Here is a 15,497-nt window from a genome sequence, read left to right as displayed (position 1 = left end):
TTGAAATCAAATTGATGAACGTAAATTTTCAAAAATGAAGCTGAAAAAACTTTGAAGCAGAATAGAACATAATTTATGCATGGTCGAAGATTATCGCAAGTCGAATTTTTACCAGATTTGTTGAACACTTTCGTCTCTCGCTAATTTATTTGGATTGGAATTGTGAAAATATCCAAGTTTTTCTATAAATTGCCAATGTCTGAATTTTCATTGAAAAATATTCGCCAAAACTTGCTAAAAAGTCTGGACTTTTACTTAAATTTTACAACTGTGAATAATTGAAAACTGAACTCCCAGTTTTCAGTTTTTTTTTACGCAGCCTAGTTCAAGTGTAACTTGGCAGTTTTTTCACCCAAGGTAATTTTTTACCATTTATTACACCACTAATCTACGTAGGTAATTAATGAATTTTTTTGAGTGAGGAAGCGAGTTTAAAAATTTACAGAGATGATAGTATGAGAATTTGAAGTGTAGGTAGAGGTACAGATTCAGTCAGAGTAATAAACAGCAAAATCATGATCATTTTTTGGTTTTACGAGTATTTTATCGAACTGAAAAAAGTCATACAGGTGCCCAGCACGGGTAGGGGCTTAAAATTTTTCTATGTAGTCGCCATCCCAAAGTAAACTTTCTCAATTTCTCATTAACTGTTGTCGAATTCGAAATCCATGTCTATGTTTTTTTTACTCTACCCCAAAGTAAGTACTTCTACTTACATCATGTGTATAGATACTCACTTGTTTCTGAGATGAATATATTTTTTCAAAATTAATGGCATAATTTGTCTATGAGGGGAGGAGGGAGGAGGGAGAGGTAAGTCCAAAAATATTTGTTTTGCACAAATCCATTCTATGAGGTGTTTGTTTTTGATTTCTGCTGAAATGGTAACTGTAAAATGAGTTCAGCGAGCTGCATTTGCACTTGTGTGGAAACCGCCCCTTTCAAATTTCAATTACCTATCAATCAAAATATTATCTATTCAATCTTGTCATCTTGTGAACTTGTGATAAATTTATGTATCTATCCTCCTCCTCCTCGAGAGTTGAGACTCGACTCGAGTACTAGTGGAATATTTGGTTTTTTAAACAATATTACTTTCTTCTTTCATATTCCTTATCGAAACACACAAATTTCCGAATCGGAATTGAAATCGAATCACGAAAAATTTTTTAATAAAAATTGAGAAAAAATTAAAAATCAAAATTCCGAAATCCGAAATGTCACATTGCCAGTGCAAACCGTAATTACGCCCCATACGGAAAAGAATCATTTCAACCATACTTAAAACAACGAGACGCATTGCATATGCAAATTAAGATTACGCTGTTATTGAATATTTTTATTCAAAAATAAGTTTGAAATTGAACTGCGTTTTCGCGAATTCCTTCGATTTCGTTAGAATTTCGGGCTTCTCAGTGATTAATCGAATTTAAACAGTGTATTTTAATTACTCCACATAATTCCAAGAATAATGACATCGAACAGAAACAAACATCAAGTCATTCAACGCAGTAGAACCTTCACTTCACCACTTCACCAGAGCTCATCAAGTCTCAACCACAACCACTTGTTGTATATAAGTAAGTACCTATGGAATGGATATTCTGCTCATCTGCGTCATAGGTACAGTTACTCTGCAGTTTATTGTATATTTTTCACTGTGATCAATTATCTGCTATATTACAAATTATTTATGTTTTGGTCAGTTCTACAACTTCCAAGTTCAATATGTGACAGTCGAATGGTTCGATATCCAAAGTAGCAGTGACGAATACAATTCAAAGGTAAAACACCGAATTCTTCTAGCCAATAGAACGATGGTCTCATATTCGTGTGGATCTTCTTCCTACGGTTATCAATGTCTACTTAAGTGAAATTCTCAACCTGTTGAAGTAAGTATCTTATGCTATTATTCAAAGTTGAAATTAGTTAAAATGTTACTCGACTATACACCAGGATTTGCCTAAATCTCACTATTGAAGTCATGATTCTTGTGAGTTACCCCTCACTCGAAGCATTTTTCTCTTAAATTACGCCGGTTGGCTCAGTAATGTACGTAAAACTACACCATTCTTTAGATGATAGTACATGATAATATTATATTACGCTGCGTTATGATACTCAAGTAATGTTGAAATATGTAAGTATAAAAAAGATAAGTACGTCCATTCTTTCAACAGCTCTTAAAAGATGTAAATTTTCTCATTGATGTACATTTTTTTTCCCAAAAATAAGGTATGTTGGCGTAAATGACAAACGTAGTAGGTACGATATAAAATGCGGTACTGCTTTAAAACTACGTACTTATTTTTACTTCGGTCGTAGATTGTGCAAAAGTACCAATGTAAATGAAGTTTTCTTGCTTTTGTTTTACATGTTTCGGTGTTTGTCTCATGTCTATAGGTACGTTATTGCATTCAATTTCCTTTTTGGAGCAAATTTCGATGGAAATTGCGGGGTAGATATTCGAATTCGAACGGGAATTTTCGTCGGTTCGAGTGAAAATAACTTAAAAATAACGTTTAATTTCTACATTTGCCAGACGTTCGTTTTCGTTGAGTTTAATATTTCATTCGTGAAGGGGTCCAGTTAAATCCAAGTGTACCTAATGGTTTGTCGGTGAAAATGTTTAGAAATTCCTCGACGACGAGTGATTTGAATTTGAAATCAATTATGGAGCTTGATGAAGGTTGTTAAGTTTGTGTTTGTAACATTGTAACTTGGATTGTCGACAGACAGGTGTTATGTTTGAAGATTGTCAACTGATGTATTTTTAGCTTATCTTATCTACTCCCTGTTCCGATTAACTATTATTGTACCTTATTTCGTAATTTTTGTTATCTCGCATCTCGCCCTTTAAGAGAATAAGCGTTGCTCATGAGTCATGGTTGTTTTGTGCTGGTCTGCTGGTTTTGCCTTTTTTCAAAGCTCGCGTTCTCTTTGCTAATCGTGCTGAAAGTAGGTATTGGAAATGACGTATGACTGTCGGTATTCGTTTCTTTGGTCTCGTTTTTTCTGAATGTGGATTGCCGATGAGTCATGATTCTTTTACTGTAGTAATGCGAGTTTTTTTGTTCCTCGATGTTGATGCTAAATTTGTCGTTCTCTTGACTAGACTTTTTAATCGAAAGCTCAATTTTTAAATTATTTAAACTAAAAATGAGAGATATGAGATTTGATTCGAAATTCTGAACGAATTATGCTGGTAGACTAGTAACTTTGTATGTTGGTGCTGAATATCTAAGTATTTTCAAAATGGCCACTTGCCGAAAAATTCCATTTTTATCACATCACACCCCTGAAATTCACATTTATCTGCTTGTATTTTTCTCAATTTTTCCGAAACTTCCAAATTATTGAAACATTTGAAACCTTTTAAATTCATTTGAATCGAGATGTGCGATTTTTATTTTTCATTTCGTTTCACTTTGTTTCACTTTTACGAATCTTAGGAAAAAATCGAGACCTCTTTTATTTTTGGCAGAAAGCCAGACGTTGGCAATTTCAGCAGTCTGATTTTGACCATTTTATATGTACTTAAGTAAAGGGCAGGATGGTAGGACTCTTTGATAACCTCTGATTAAGAGAGACTTCTTGCTGATTTCTGAGAAAAAGTGAAACCTCATTGGAAATTTTTGGAAAAAAGCAAGAATTTAAAAATCTTAGCAAAAATATTGTTTGGTAAGAAACGAGAGACTTCGACAATTACTTCAGAAAAAGATCTGGCTTTTTAGCTATATTTCTCGAAAAAAGAAAAGACGTTCGGACAATTTTTGAAACAATTTCAACTTTTTGGAATTTCTTGCAGCAAAGCGAAAATTTGAAGCCGTTTTTGGCAAAAAAAGAACTACAGTTTTTTTTTTACAATTTTTACCAAAGGCAAGCCCTTTTGCTATTTTTGATCTAAAGCAGCTCTACATCGATTTTAGCACAAGACAGAGCTTTTTAGTATTTTTTAGAAAAAAAGTGAGTCTTATTGGAAATTTTTTTAGTAAAAAACAGGTTGTTTCGGCAATTATTGGCAAAAAACTCGGAACTTTTTCGCAATTTTAGGCATAAGCGAGACTGGTAATTTTATTAAAACGAACTTTTGAAAATTGTTGGCAGAAAAACAATATTTTAGGACAACAATTTAAACAAAGAAAGTGACTTAAATTTTTTTTGCAAAAAAGCGACAATTTTTAGCAATTTATGAATGAAACGAGAAATTATCAACATTATCCTTTTCTTCCTGTCTCGATGAGTGAGCCCAAGCCCAAGATTTTGAGAAATCTAATTTTTAAAAATTGAAAAAAAATTAGGTTGTATGTATATGTACTTGAAAAGTATTCGAGTGCCACCTCCCTATCTTTCAATCAACTAAGGTAGAGTGGGGGTAATTGCAAAGCACTATTTGATTAGTGACACTTTGAGAGGGCGCCGTGAGAAGACTATTGCACGGATGAAGCTGAAATTTGTGCAACTTATACTTCAGGGGGTTCTCTATCAATGGTAAAATTTAAGTACAATTTGGTCCACAAATCGTGGAGAAAATTGAAATTTGGAAATTTGAAAATCGACTTTTGCACTGGGGTAAATGCAAAAGTGGGCGATATTTTTTATATTTTTTCATTTTTTTGCATTTTCAACACACTCACTGTATTCTACTTGTCATTTGCTAACTTTTGATGTATTCGTGGTCTTGATTCGGTTAAAAATTCGATAACTTTTACACTTCCCAAACAAATTTTTAGGGGAGTGAAAAAATGTTGAAATTTTTTTTTAAAAAAACTCGCTAAAATGAACAAAAAATTAACTATTGACCATTTCTGATGTTTTTTTATGTAATAAACTCGTCATAGAAATACATTTTTCGTCAAATATATTAGTAAAACATTAAAAAGGAGCAATAATTTTAAAATTCAGTAAAACTGTTAATCACTTCTCTAACGTGTAACTCATCATGTGACCGTGGAAGTTAATTTTTTTTGTAATTTCGAACCATTTTCAAGTTATTTAGGGCAAAAAAATATTTGTGGTAAATGCAAAAATGAAAAAAAAATCGTTTTTGCAACTACCCCGAGTCGATTTTTTCTGGGGTAATTGCAAAAACGCAATTTACAGCAGAAATTTTAAAAATATTTCAAATTGCGATATCTTACCTTAAACTTGAATCCTTCATGGCCCTAAGTCGTGAAAATTCCAGATAAATTGACAGTTTTTTCTATTTCACATGCATTTTTTAAAAAAAAACACCTCTCACTTTACTTATGAGTGGTTTCAACATGCTTTGATTAAAGTGTTTGCTATACGGAGCGACAAGTTGAACCCCGCGAGTTGTGACCAGGTGAATATGTCGGTGAAGGTTGTTGCTTCGACACCCCCTAGTTGGCACAACCAGAAAATTGATATTTTTTTGCACGAGGTCATAATTTTGCAATTACCCCATTTTTGCAATCACCCCCACGCTACCTTACCTTGATATAATTCGAACATGTTTCACTTGAAATTTTTCATAGCATGTACTAGGTAATCCTAATTGATTCTAGATGAACATTTTATGAACATTCTTTAACCATCATGTCATTCATGTCCTGGGAGAGGGGGTTGGTTTACAAATCTTTTATGGGTCAATTGTTGAATACAAGCGATCTAAACTAGAAACGAATTACGAAACTGTTCCCAAATTTGACAAAATTCAGTGAAAATTGCATAATGAAATTTAATTATTGTGGCACGGACGAAATCACGAAATTTTTTTTTGAACATTGATCATCAGTCAAACAAACAAAAATCGACTTGATCATTTTTTTGTCTTTGAAGAGAATGGAAAATTGCAATAAAGATTAATTTTTCCTGGTCTCGCCCTCCTCACCTCTACCTCATCATTTTCACTTTCACCACTCCTACAAAAAAAAATGAAAAACATTATTATATGTACCTACATAAATAGGTATTTAGAGATATCAGTCCAAAAAATTGCCACATATCAATTTTTCTCCAGTCTCACTCTCTACCTCATTTCACCCCAAAAAACTTCCGTCAATCGATGAAATATCGCCGAACTCGTTATCTGTTGCCTCAAAACAGAGATTTTGACAAATGAACGCTATCCTTATCAGTTTCCATTTCCTCCCCTCGCCCTTACAGCTCCTTCACTAACTTATAAAAATTGCAATTTGAATCAAAATTCACATTCAGACTCTATTCACTCCCTCAATCCCATTAATTGAGGGTGTTTCCAGGAGTGTGTTGCAGGAACCATAATATGTAGTAAAACGGCGGGGGAGCTAAGTATCTCTTTCAAAAACTTCGACTTTTCTCAATTGATTTAGACCTACATTAATAGGATATGAAATGTGAAATTTTGCATGATATGCTTTATCAACACAACTGTAGGCTCATTTGAATTAAAAACTCATAATCAGTAAACACCCCTCAAAAAATTTCAAGGACTTAAGATCTTTAAAACCACCAAACGCTGAAAAAAATTTCAACGAAACGTTGCAAAGTAATACAACACATACCCCCTTCCATCTCACAAAAAAAACCCAACGAATTACATCAAACTACTGTACAAAAAAAAAGAAAACCCAATATAAAATGACTCCTTCGATAAAAAAAAAAAATCTCAATAAAAAATGAGATCCTAGTTGTAAAAAAAAAATTAAACACCACTTCGCGAGTGGAAAAAAATAAATAAAAAATAAAGCAAAGTATATAGTAGTATAATTTGAAAGTAGAGAGAAGGCATCGATACACGCGTCTAATCACCTATCTCGATGACATTTACATAGGAAAGCAATAGCGCGCGAATACCAAACTATCGGAAAATATTACGGCGATAAGGTTTTTCCAAAACGTTTTACCATAAAATCGCGATAAATTCAGCTTGAAAACTATACTCGTAGTATGTATAGAGGAACGACTACACGATGCATTCTGCGAGTTTCTGGTGTATTTGCGGGCGAGGAAAAAAAAAGTAGTAGAGAATTCACACTTCTCATATATCAATGGAAGATATATTTAAAAAATTTTTTATACTCGACTTTAGCGGTGGAGAAAAAATGGCGAAGAGGGAAGGGATGGTAGCGTCTCAAAAATCGAACTTATCGGTTTCCTGGGTAGAGAGAAAAAGTTTTAAAATTTATTGACAAAAAAGCTTGAAGAACAATAGCAGATAGAATCTCAGACACTGAGACTGTTATGGTTATTTTATTGTTGTTTTCAGTTTTGCAAAACTGCACTTCCTTTCAGAGTTTTGAAAAACTTTCATAAATTATGTGGAAAAGTATTCCGTTGAGATATGGTAATAATAACGGTCATAATAATTTTACTAGAAATATAAGCCGTGTAATTCGATGTTTCGTGAAAGAGTGCGTAATCGCCGCTTTTTACTATAGAAAAAGGGCGTTAATTTTTAACGATATAAACGAAAAAGAAAAAGAAAAAAAAACGCCAAATCGGTGTTATTATCTTTCGAATGAATCGATTTTATTATACAACATAAGTATTCGAACTACATTTCCAAAACCCAGCGACGAAATATTTCATCACTTCTTAATTAAACATTCATTCGTATCTACGAGTATAATGTGAAATTACACAACTTTTTCTCACTCTGGCACTCTGGCAAGACGTCGAAATAAGTGCAGAGACACATTCGTAGCACGTTTATTAACAAACGAAATAAGTATAAGTATAAATGAAGTCAACCAGCGTTTTCGAATTGTTGAACAGTTTAAATTCGCAGTTCGTAGCTTTCACTCAAAACAATACTCTCTCGGAGTTATCGTTTAGAACTCCAAAGTTACATCACTTTGCAAACTTGAGCAATTGGAAATTACATGTACGATGTGAAATTAGAAAATGACAGGATAATGCAAGCAGTTATAAAACTACACCTCCATTAATGCTCGTTCTCGAATAAATCATTTAGTACAACTATAGGAATGTGCAACTGTCTTCGAATGTGATCGAATGAATTGGCCACAGGTTTGGATGAAATTACGTACTTAATGTAAGAAAGTCACCTCACCTGCGAAGTACTTATAAGACAGCAGCTAATAGAAAATTCTGATTTTAAATTCAAACTTAATGCAATTTTAAGAAGATTAAATGGAATTTAAAATTATCAGATCTTAACGAGTAATCCGTTGACAAGAGAGGTATCCGAACTGAAAACGAATTTCAGAACCAGACAAAGCTATTCGCAGATCAAAAATACAGAAAAAATATTCCACCAGTCACGAATTTCGGGAAATTTTAAAAAATTTAATTTGGACCTAAAAGGGAGAAAGTACTCAATTGAGCGGAAATGTTGAAACTTGAACTGCTTTTTTCAATGAGTCTGCTGATATTTGAATTTCAGAGATGAAAAATTTCCCTCACCCCTTTCTTCCCCTCGACCCTTATGCGAAAAAATCGTGTTTTTCACGCAAAAATTCTTATTCATCAGCAAGATGACCGAAATTGTGATATCTGTGCTTTGCATTGTACGTACCTATTCAAGCCATAAAATCTATAAAGAGAATTTCTAAGTGCTATGTATTTTGGTTTATACCTTTCTGTGATCTGCTGGGTCGACTTTACGCGATTTCAAGCTATTCTGTGGCCTTCGACGGCATTTTGGAAATTCCAGATTCCCCCCAAAAAAGTTTTAAACTGAGTCCAAATAAACTTTGGCACCAATAAACGCGATCAGGAACTGTTTGTTACCTACTTGACCAACTACACATCATTTTTCAAAGTTTCAAACTTCATGCGATGAAATTTCGTGAGGTTTGAACCAACTACGCACGTATGCAGAAGGCTCGAAAATTTTTCAAAACGTCTCGACTTTGCTTCTTAACGCCAGGTGTGGGAGGTGAGAGTAAAAGTATAAAGCCTACAGAGTTTTCAGGTTTCCAAGGCTCGTACTGAATTCTTTCCAAAACAAAAACAAGACAAACAGTGAGTAACTGTTAGTCGGGGGGCCCGCAAAAGGATCACCTGCAACCCCTGCCGATTCTCCGGGACAACTTTTTCCTTAAAGGGGAAGTCCTAAGGAACATTTCTAGCCCTTGTCCTCAAAAAAAAAGTTGCCCTACTTACAAAATGGCGGCCATTTTGATTGACAGGTCAGCCAAAATCGCAGGTTTTGCGTTCCAACATAGGACTTTCACGGAATTTTTTAAACTGCACAAAGGTAGATCGAAAGAGCAGGCAAAAATTCATCACCTGTCAAAATTTCAAGTGCTAAAGTGCCTTTTTCGACTTTTGGTGAATTTTCAAAAATCAAATTTTTGCCAAAATGTGAGAAAAAATCAAAAATTTTACCAAATTGATCTAAAAGTCTGAAATTTGGGATATATCCTATTTTCGACTTGCAAAATCGATTGGAAACTGTTTCAAACGGTTTTGAGCAGTTCTGGAGCTTCTAGCAGATTTTTGAAACTCGAAATTCTTACAAAATTTCATCAAATGGAGTTGGAAAGCCAAAATTCATTCTGCAAACTAATTTCAATACGATATGAAGTAGACTGCAGGTAATTTTCAAGGCGTTTTGGAGCCTCCAGCGATTTTTTGAAAATTACTGGAGCCTCCAGCAGATTTTTTGAAACTCGAAATTCTCACAAAATTTCATCAAATGGAGTTGGAAAGCCGAAATTCATTCTGCAAACAAATTTCAATACGCTATGAAGTCGACTGCAGGTGATTTTCAAGTCGTTTTGCAGCCTCCAGCGATTTTTTGAAAATTACTGGAGCTTCCAGTAGATTTTTGAAACTTTAAATTTCCCCAAAATTTCATCAAATGGTGATGGAAAGCTGAAATTAACTCTGCACTTCAATTTTAACACCCTCTGAAGACGACTTCAGGCGAGTTCAAGTAATTTTGGAGCCACCAGTGACTTTTTAAAAAGTTTCATCGCGTTTTTAGGAGAATTGAAATTTCTAAAAAAGTAGCTGGAAGTTTCAAAACCACTTGAAACCACCATGCAGTCGACTTCATATTATATTAAAATTAGTTGGCAGAGTAAATTTCGGCTTGCTAACCCGATTTGATGAAATTTTGGGGAAATTTCAATTCAAAAATCTACTGGAGACTCCAGTAATTTTCAAAAAATCGCTGGAGGCTCCAAAACGACTTGAAAATCACCTGCAGTCGACTTCATATCGTTTTGAAATTAGTTTGCAGAATGAATTTCGGCTTTCCAACTCCTTTTGATGAAATTTTGTGAGCATTTCGAGTTTCAAAAATCTGCTGGAGGCTCCAGAACTGCTCAAAACCGTTTGAAACAGTTTCGAATCGATTTGGCAGATCGAAAATAGGATATATCTCAAATTTCAGCTTTCTAGGTCAATTTGGTAAAATTTTGATTTTTCTCACATTTTGGCCAAAATTTGATTTTTGAAAATTCACCAAAAGTCGAAAAAGGCACTTTAGCACTTGAAATTTTGACAGGTGATGAATTTTTGCCTGCTCTTTCGATCTACCATTGTGCAGTTTAAAAAATTCCGTGAAAGTCCTATATTGGAACGCAAAACCTGCGATTTCGGCTGACCTGTCAATCAAAATGGCCGCCATTTTGTAAGTAGGGCCACTTTTTTTTGAGGACAAGGGCTAGAAATGTTCCCTAGGACTTCCCCTTTAAGAAACAGGTGTCCCGGAGAATCGGCAGGGGGTGCAGGTGATCCTTATGCGGGCTCCCGACTATGTAGAACCGAAAAAGTTCGAAAAAGGTACCTAGCTTAAAAAATTTACAAAACGTGAGCAAAAGGAGAAAATCACAAAAAAAACCTGAACATTTCAATCAAAGATGTGAAAAAAATTTCCAAAAAAAGAAAAGTCTAATAAACATTAATAATTATTAATGAAACTCAATCAAGACTTTTACAATTACAGGAAAAATTGGGATTTTTCGACAACTTTTGGTAATTTCGAGAAACATGTAGAACTTCTTCAAATTTTTTCCAATTTTTGGCAGCAAACGAGACTTTGAAAATTTTAGATAAAGACAGAGCTTCGAAACTGTACCGCTGAATAAGCGGTGTTTGCAAATTATTCATTCGTTATTGATACTATCAAGATGCTTTTTTTTTCTTTAAAAAAACAGGGTCAAAAATTGCGAATATTCTCACTTTTTTGCTGGGAATTTCGAAAAAAGTTTTATATTTTTGGTAAAAATTTCTGAAAGACATAGGTAGGTAAGTACTAGGTAGTTAGATACCTTCTTCTAGAATTGTGCACGATTCCTACAGAGTACTAATACGACCCTCAATTTTTGACGAATCATTCGTGAACGAATTAAAGAACCATTCACCAACGAATCGATCAATTCTTTAGTTTATGAATCAATTCGTTCGCGAATGAGTCACTTACACGAACCAATTCGTTTGTGAATGATTCACAATAAATGATTTAATTCGTTCTTGAATGATTCTCCAAAGATTGAGTAAATGAATCGATTCGTTCGCGAACGAATCTTTTATACGAATCAATTCGTTCGCGAATGATTCGTCAAAATTCAAAAATTGAGTAAATGAATCGATTCGTTTGCGAACGAGCCACTTATACAAATCGATTCGTTCGCAAATGATTCACCTGGAAATCAGATTTTTATTTTGAAGAAAAGTCGGTCTTCTCACGCTAAATGCGCGAGTTTTTTTTTCGAACTTATTTGGTTGATAAAGTCACTTTTTTGGAACAAATTGAGTGCAAGCCTGGTTTTTATGAAGCCAGCCATTAAATGTTGAGTGCCCAGTGCCCACTGACTGGAATTTTGAGCTGACAAAACATTTGCATGAATTTACTTGAACCATCTGGTTGAAATTGACAAAAATCAGGGATACTTTTTCAATATGTAATTAAACTACCTAATCAAAAACAGATTTGAATTAGACCTAGACGGCTAGACCTATAGACCTATACGTATCGTATTCAAGTTTTCTGTTTGGTCCTTTTAAAACAATTCAAAATCCTTAGAGATGATTTAAAATTTGTCGAAGCCTCCAGAATTGTCCACATTGTTTACAAGTGGTTGTTTTTGTAGTTGGAATGTTAAATCGTGTAATAATCTTGACGTAATAAATTTTCAAATTTGAATTTGAATTTTTTTTAAATCACTAAAATTTTAGTTTGGGAGGTTTTAGAATGTACTGCTTTGATCCATGCTCAATCTCGTTCGAATCTGAGCATGTCACTTCAAGTGATTCTTTCTTTGATTGTGAAAAATATGAACGCTAATGTGAGGAAAAAATTGTTTTTGGGAACTAAAGAGGCGATCTCAAATCCAAAACCATTCTACAGGAAGTATAAAATATTAAAATTACGCAATCCCCATGTTTTGACGTGCCTGCCACAAAATGCGGACCCACAGAGAAACTTTGAATCTCCTGCACCTGCAGCTCATATAAATCGCATAAGTCTATAATGCACTCGAAACTACATACGAGTATCCCAATATGAATTTGATTAACGTACTTAACGCAATTTCATGCACGTATAATGACGAAGGTGTTCTGCGCCAGGAGGAGCGCTCACATAGTCCCTAATAATCAACTAAGCGAGGAGAAGAGAAACAGTCGATTACTCGAATCACCTATCTTTCAATAATTAATCCGGGAAAGGATGAAAATTAACCTGGTTTAATTACGCAATTGCTGCTCTGGTACAGGGCACATCCAAACGAATTCTTGACAACTCGTATAAATAAGTAGGTAAATGGTACGAGTAGGTACTTAATAACTATACACATACGAGAGATCTTTTCACTCATATAATAGTCTGCAATTGTCGGTAAAATGACAAAAGGCTTGAAACGTCGAGTGTTCGTATGGAATTTGCGCGAAAAGCGAGTTAAACAAACGAGCTAGCACGGACGAGACGAACGCGTCAATTTTACGATTTATTTAATACTCATATTTTGAAATATACTGTACGAGCTCAGCTCTAGCAATAAGTACATACATAGGTAGGTAGATAGGTACATGGTGAAATATGTACCTAACGTAACGCTATCCGTGTTATATATGTTACCTTTGCATATTGTGGTACCCCATAAGGCCTGCGTATAGACATTTAAGGCAACACCGAAGGGAACTTCTAACATATGTTGTACTCTGCGTAGGCTATAGGTACGAGTACGAGTAGGAGTATTCAGTATAAATGCATATGTGCGAGCGAGAGTTCCATCCCCCTCCGTGTCACCAATTCGTTCACCCGACTATGAAATTTTATTATCGTAGATACATCGCTCGTGTATATGTAGAGGTATACCCCCGTAAAATTAATTGTAATATATGCGCAAATTTAACTTAATTCGCGTTCAATTGTAATGTTTATTATAATCCGCTTATTAGACATAAAGTAACCTCAACGGAATTGGCGAATATTTACTAAACCGCAAACTAACCGACAGTTCTATCAATATACTCGCACAACTTCGTGTGTAGTGGCTGCGCCTTTGAACTGGAATATACAACAAGCTCATTCTCTATACTCCCTGCTCTTCATTTCTCCATCAGTCTATCTTTTTCGCACCCTGCTATAAAACGTCGTTATCGGTGGGGTGTGCTCTTTCGTCCGATATCCTACTATAAATGTCTCAACAATAACACCACGAAACAGTGTACTTCGTTTGTAAACAAATTTCAACCATGTTTGGACTTGGGATTGTGGGAAAAGCGCGTCAGGTATGGAACTTTATTGCGCTGTGACGATTCAGTCGTATATACTACACTGATGTAATCGTGCAAGTCGTGCTAACCAGATTTACTCCAGGATATCTACTCAATTTCATAAAAAAAGCTATAAAGACAGATTTTTGCAAACAAGTATGTTAAAGTCGTTTCTCATGCTTTGTTACATATTCTCTAACAACTTCATCTACCCACATTGTCTCAAGATCCTTATGCTGTGCTTCATTTGTTTGAAACCATCTTGCACTTGTAATTGTTTGGAGAATTTTGTTTTGAACAGTTTGCATGATTTTTTGATCTGATGCTTTAGCACATCCCCATAACTGTATCCCATATGTGCATACTGGTTTAATTATCGTTTGATAAATTAGCCTTTTACCCTCAATCTTCATTTTTGAATGATGTCCAATCAATCAGTACATTTGGCGGAGTTTCAGGTTGATTTGAGTTTTCTTTGGGTCAATATGGTGCCTCCAGATAAGAGCAGAGTCAAGATGAATACCCAGATATTTAGCATGGCTGGCAACTGTCATTCTGTTTAATGTAGACTGTATATTGAACATCACATTTTCTCTGAGCAAATGTAACATGAGTTGACCTTTGCTCATTTGGCTTGATTTTCCACTGATCTGCTCATCTTGAGATTTCATCAAGGGCTTTTTGTAGATTCTCTGTTGCTTGGGCTTGGGATGAGTGAACTGATAAAATTGCAATTAAATACAGGATTGGTCCCAGAACACTACCCTGAGGCTCTCCAGCATTAATTAGATACTCGGTCAAATGCTTATGCTACATCAAGAAATGCTGCAGAACAGTATTTCTTTTCCTCAAATGCTTTTTCAATGATGGCTGCAACCCCAGGCCCGGACTCACCCACTGAGTTACCGAGAAAATCTCGGTGGGCCGCGACGTATTTGGGCCGATGAGGTAAAAACTGGGCCGCTTAATAAATTTCTGAATGAATTTTTATTCTCAGTGTCCTGCACTTTATAAAAGGGGAGAAAAAAATTTGGCTGATTAATTGAGGAGCCCAAAATCAGGGGGCTAAAATTGGATATCTCGGTAGACCACGTGTTCAATGGGTCCAGCCCTGTGCAACCCTGTGGACCTGATCTTTCATTGAGTGTTGATTATGTAACCCAAACTAATGATGTGCTATTTTGGCTAGAAGATCCATAAAATTAAAATTTTGGCTGCAAAAGGTTCTTACGTATTTAAAAAAGAAACTTGAAAAACAAGTATTTTTTCGCATATTTTTTTTTTAGCAAAATTATGCGAAATTTGTGACATATTACTGTAGTTAGCAAGGATTGTAATCTTGAGCTCTGTGAATAAAAAAATACCAAACAAATTCAAATTGAGATCAGAGCGATTCAGTTACAATTCTCACATTCTTTCCAATTTATACACGTTTCCAGAATGCTTGGTGAGAAAAATCCTTCAAAATGAAAATATTGCAAGTCAAACTTACAAAAAGTTTCCGAGAATGGGCAAAATATCCAGAAATTCTTCAGAAGCTTAGCGTGAAATCAGTAATTGCAGAAAATACAAATTTTAATTTTCAATTTCAATTTTCAAAAATCTTAACGAAATCTAAGTATTTCAAATCCAAAATGTACCATAACAGTCGTGTTCAACAAATCTTACCAAAATTCAATAACGTTGAAAAAAATCCTAAAATTGCATACTTACTTAATTTATATTTTTCAATGGAAATTGCAAACCTTAAAAAAATTGATCAACTTAATCCACGTACGTTTGGCTTGACAGTGAGAGGAAAAAATTTTTTGACCAAAATTGACCCATCAAGAGGGACAAATTGTATGAAAAATCAATTT

At 34.6% G+C, this 15,497-nt stretch overlaps 1 protein-coding gene across 2 annotated transcripts in view; it reads left to right on the top strand.

Moving 5' to 3' along the window:
* Positions 1 to 1,371: 1,371 nt before the first annotated feature.
* LOC135847117 (hemicentin-1-like) overlaps positions 1,372 to 15,497 on the top strand; it is a 577,043-nt gene continuing 562,917 nt past the window's right edge. The window contains exons 1-2 of one of the 2 annotated variants that reach the window (XM_065366543.1): positions 1,372 to 1,580; positions 1,707 to 1,892. The gene's annotated coding sequence lies outside the window, so the exon portion shown is untranslated. Of the gene's footprint in view, positions 1,624 to 1,706; positions 1,893 to 15,497 lie in introns of both variants that reach the window. The other variant, XM_065366544.1, reaches the window with a different exon arrangement.

Source organism: Planococcus citri, chromosome 5 (genome assembly GCF_950023065.1).
Source record: "Planococcus citri chromosome 5, ihPlaCitr1.1, whole genome shotgun sequence".
NCBI lineage: Eukaryota > Metazoa > Arthropoda > Insecta > Hemiptera > Pseudococcidae > Planococcus > Planococcus citri.
Note: the sequence above shows the minus strand (reverse complement) of the source record. Positions and strands in the feature narration are given on the sequence as shown.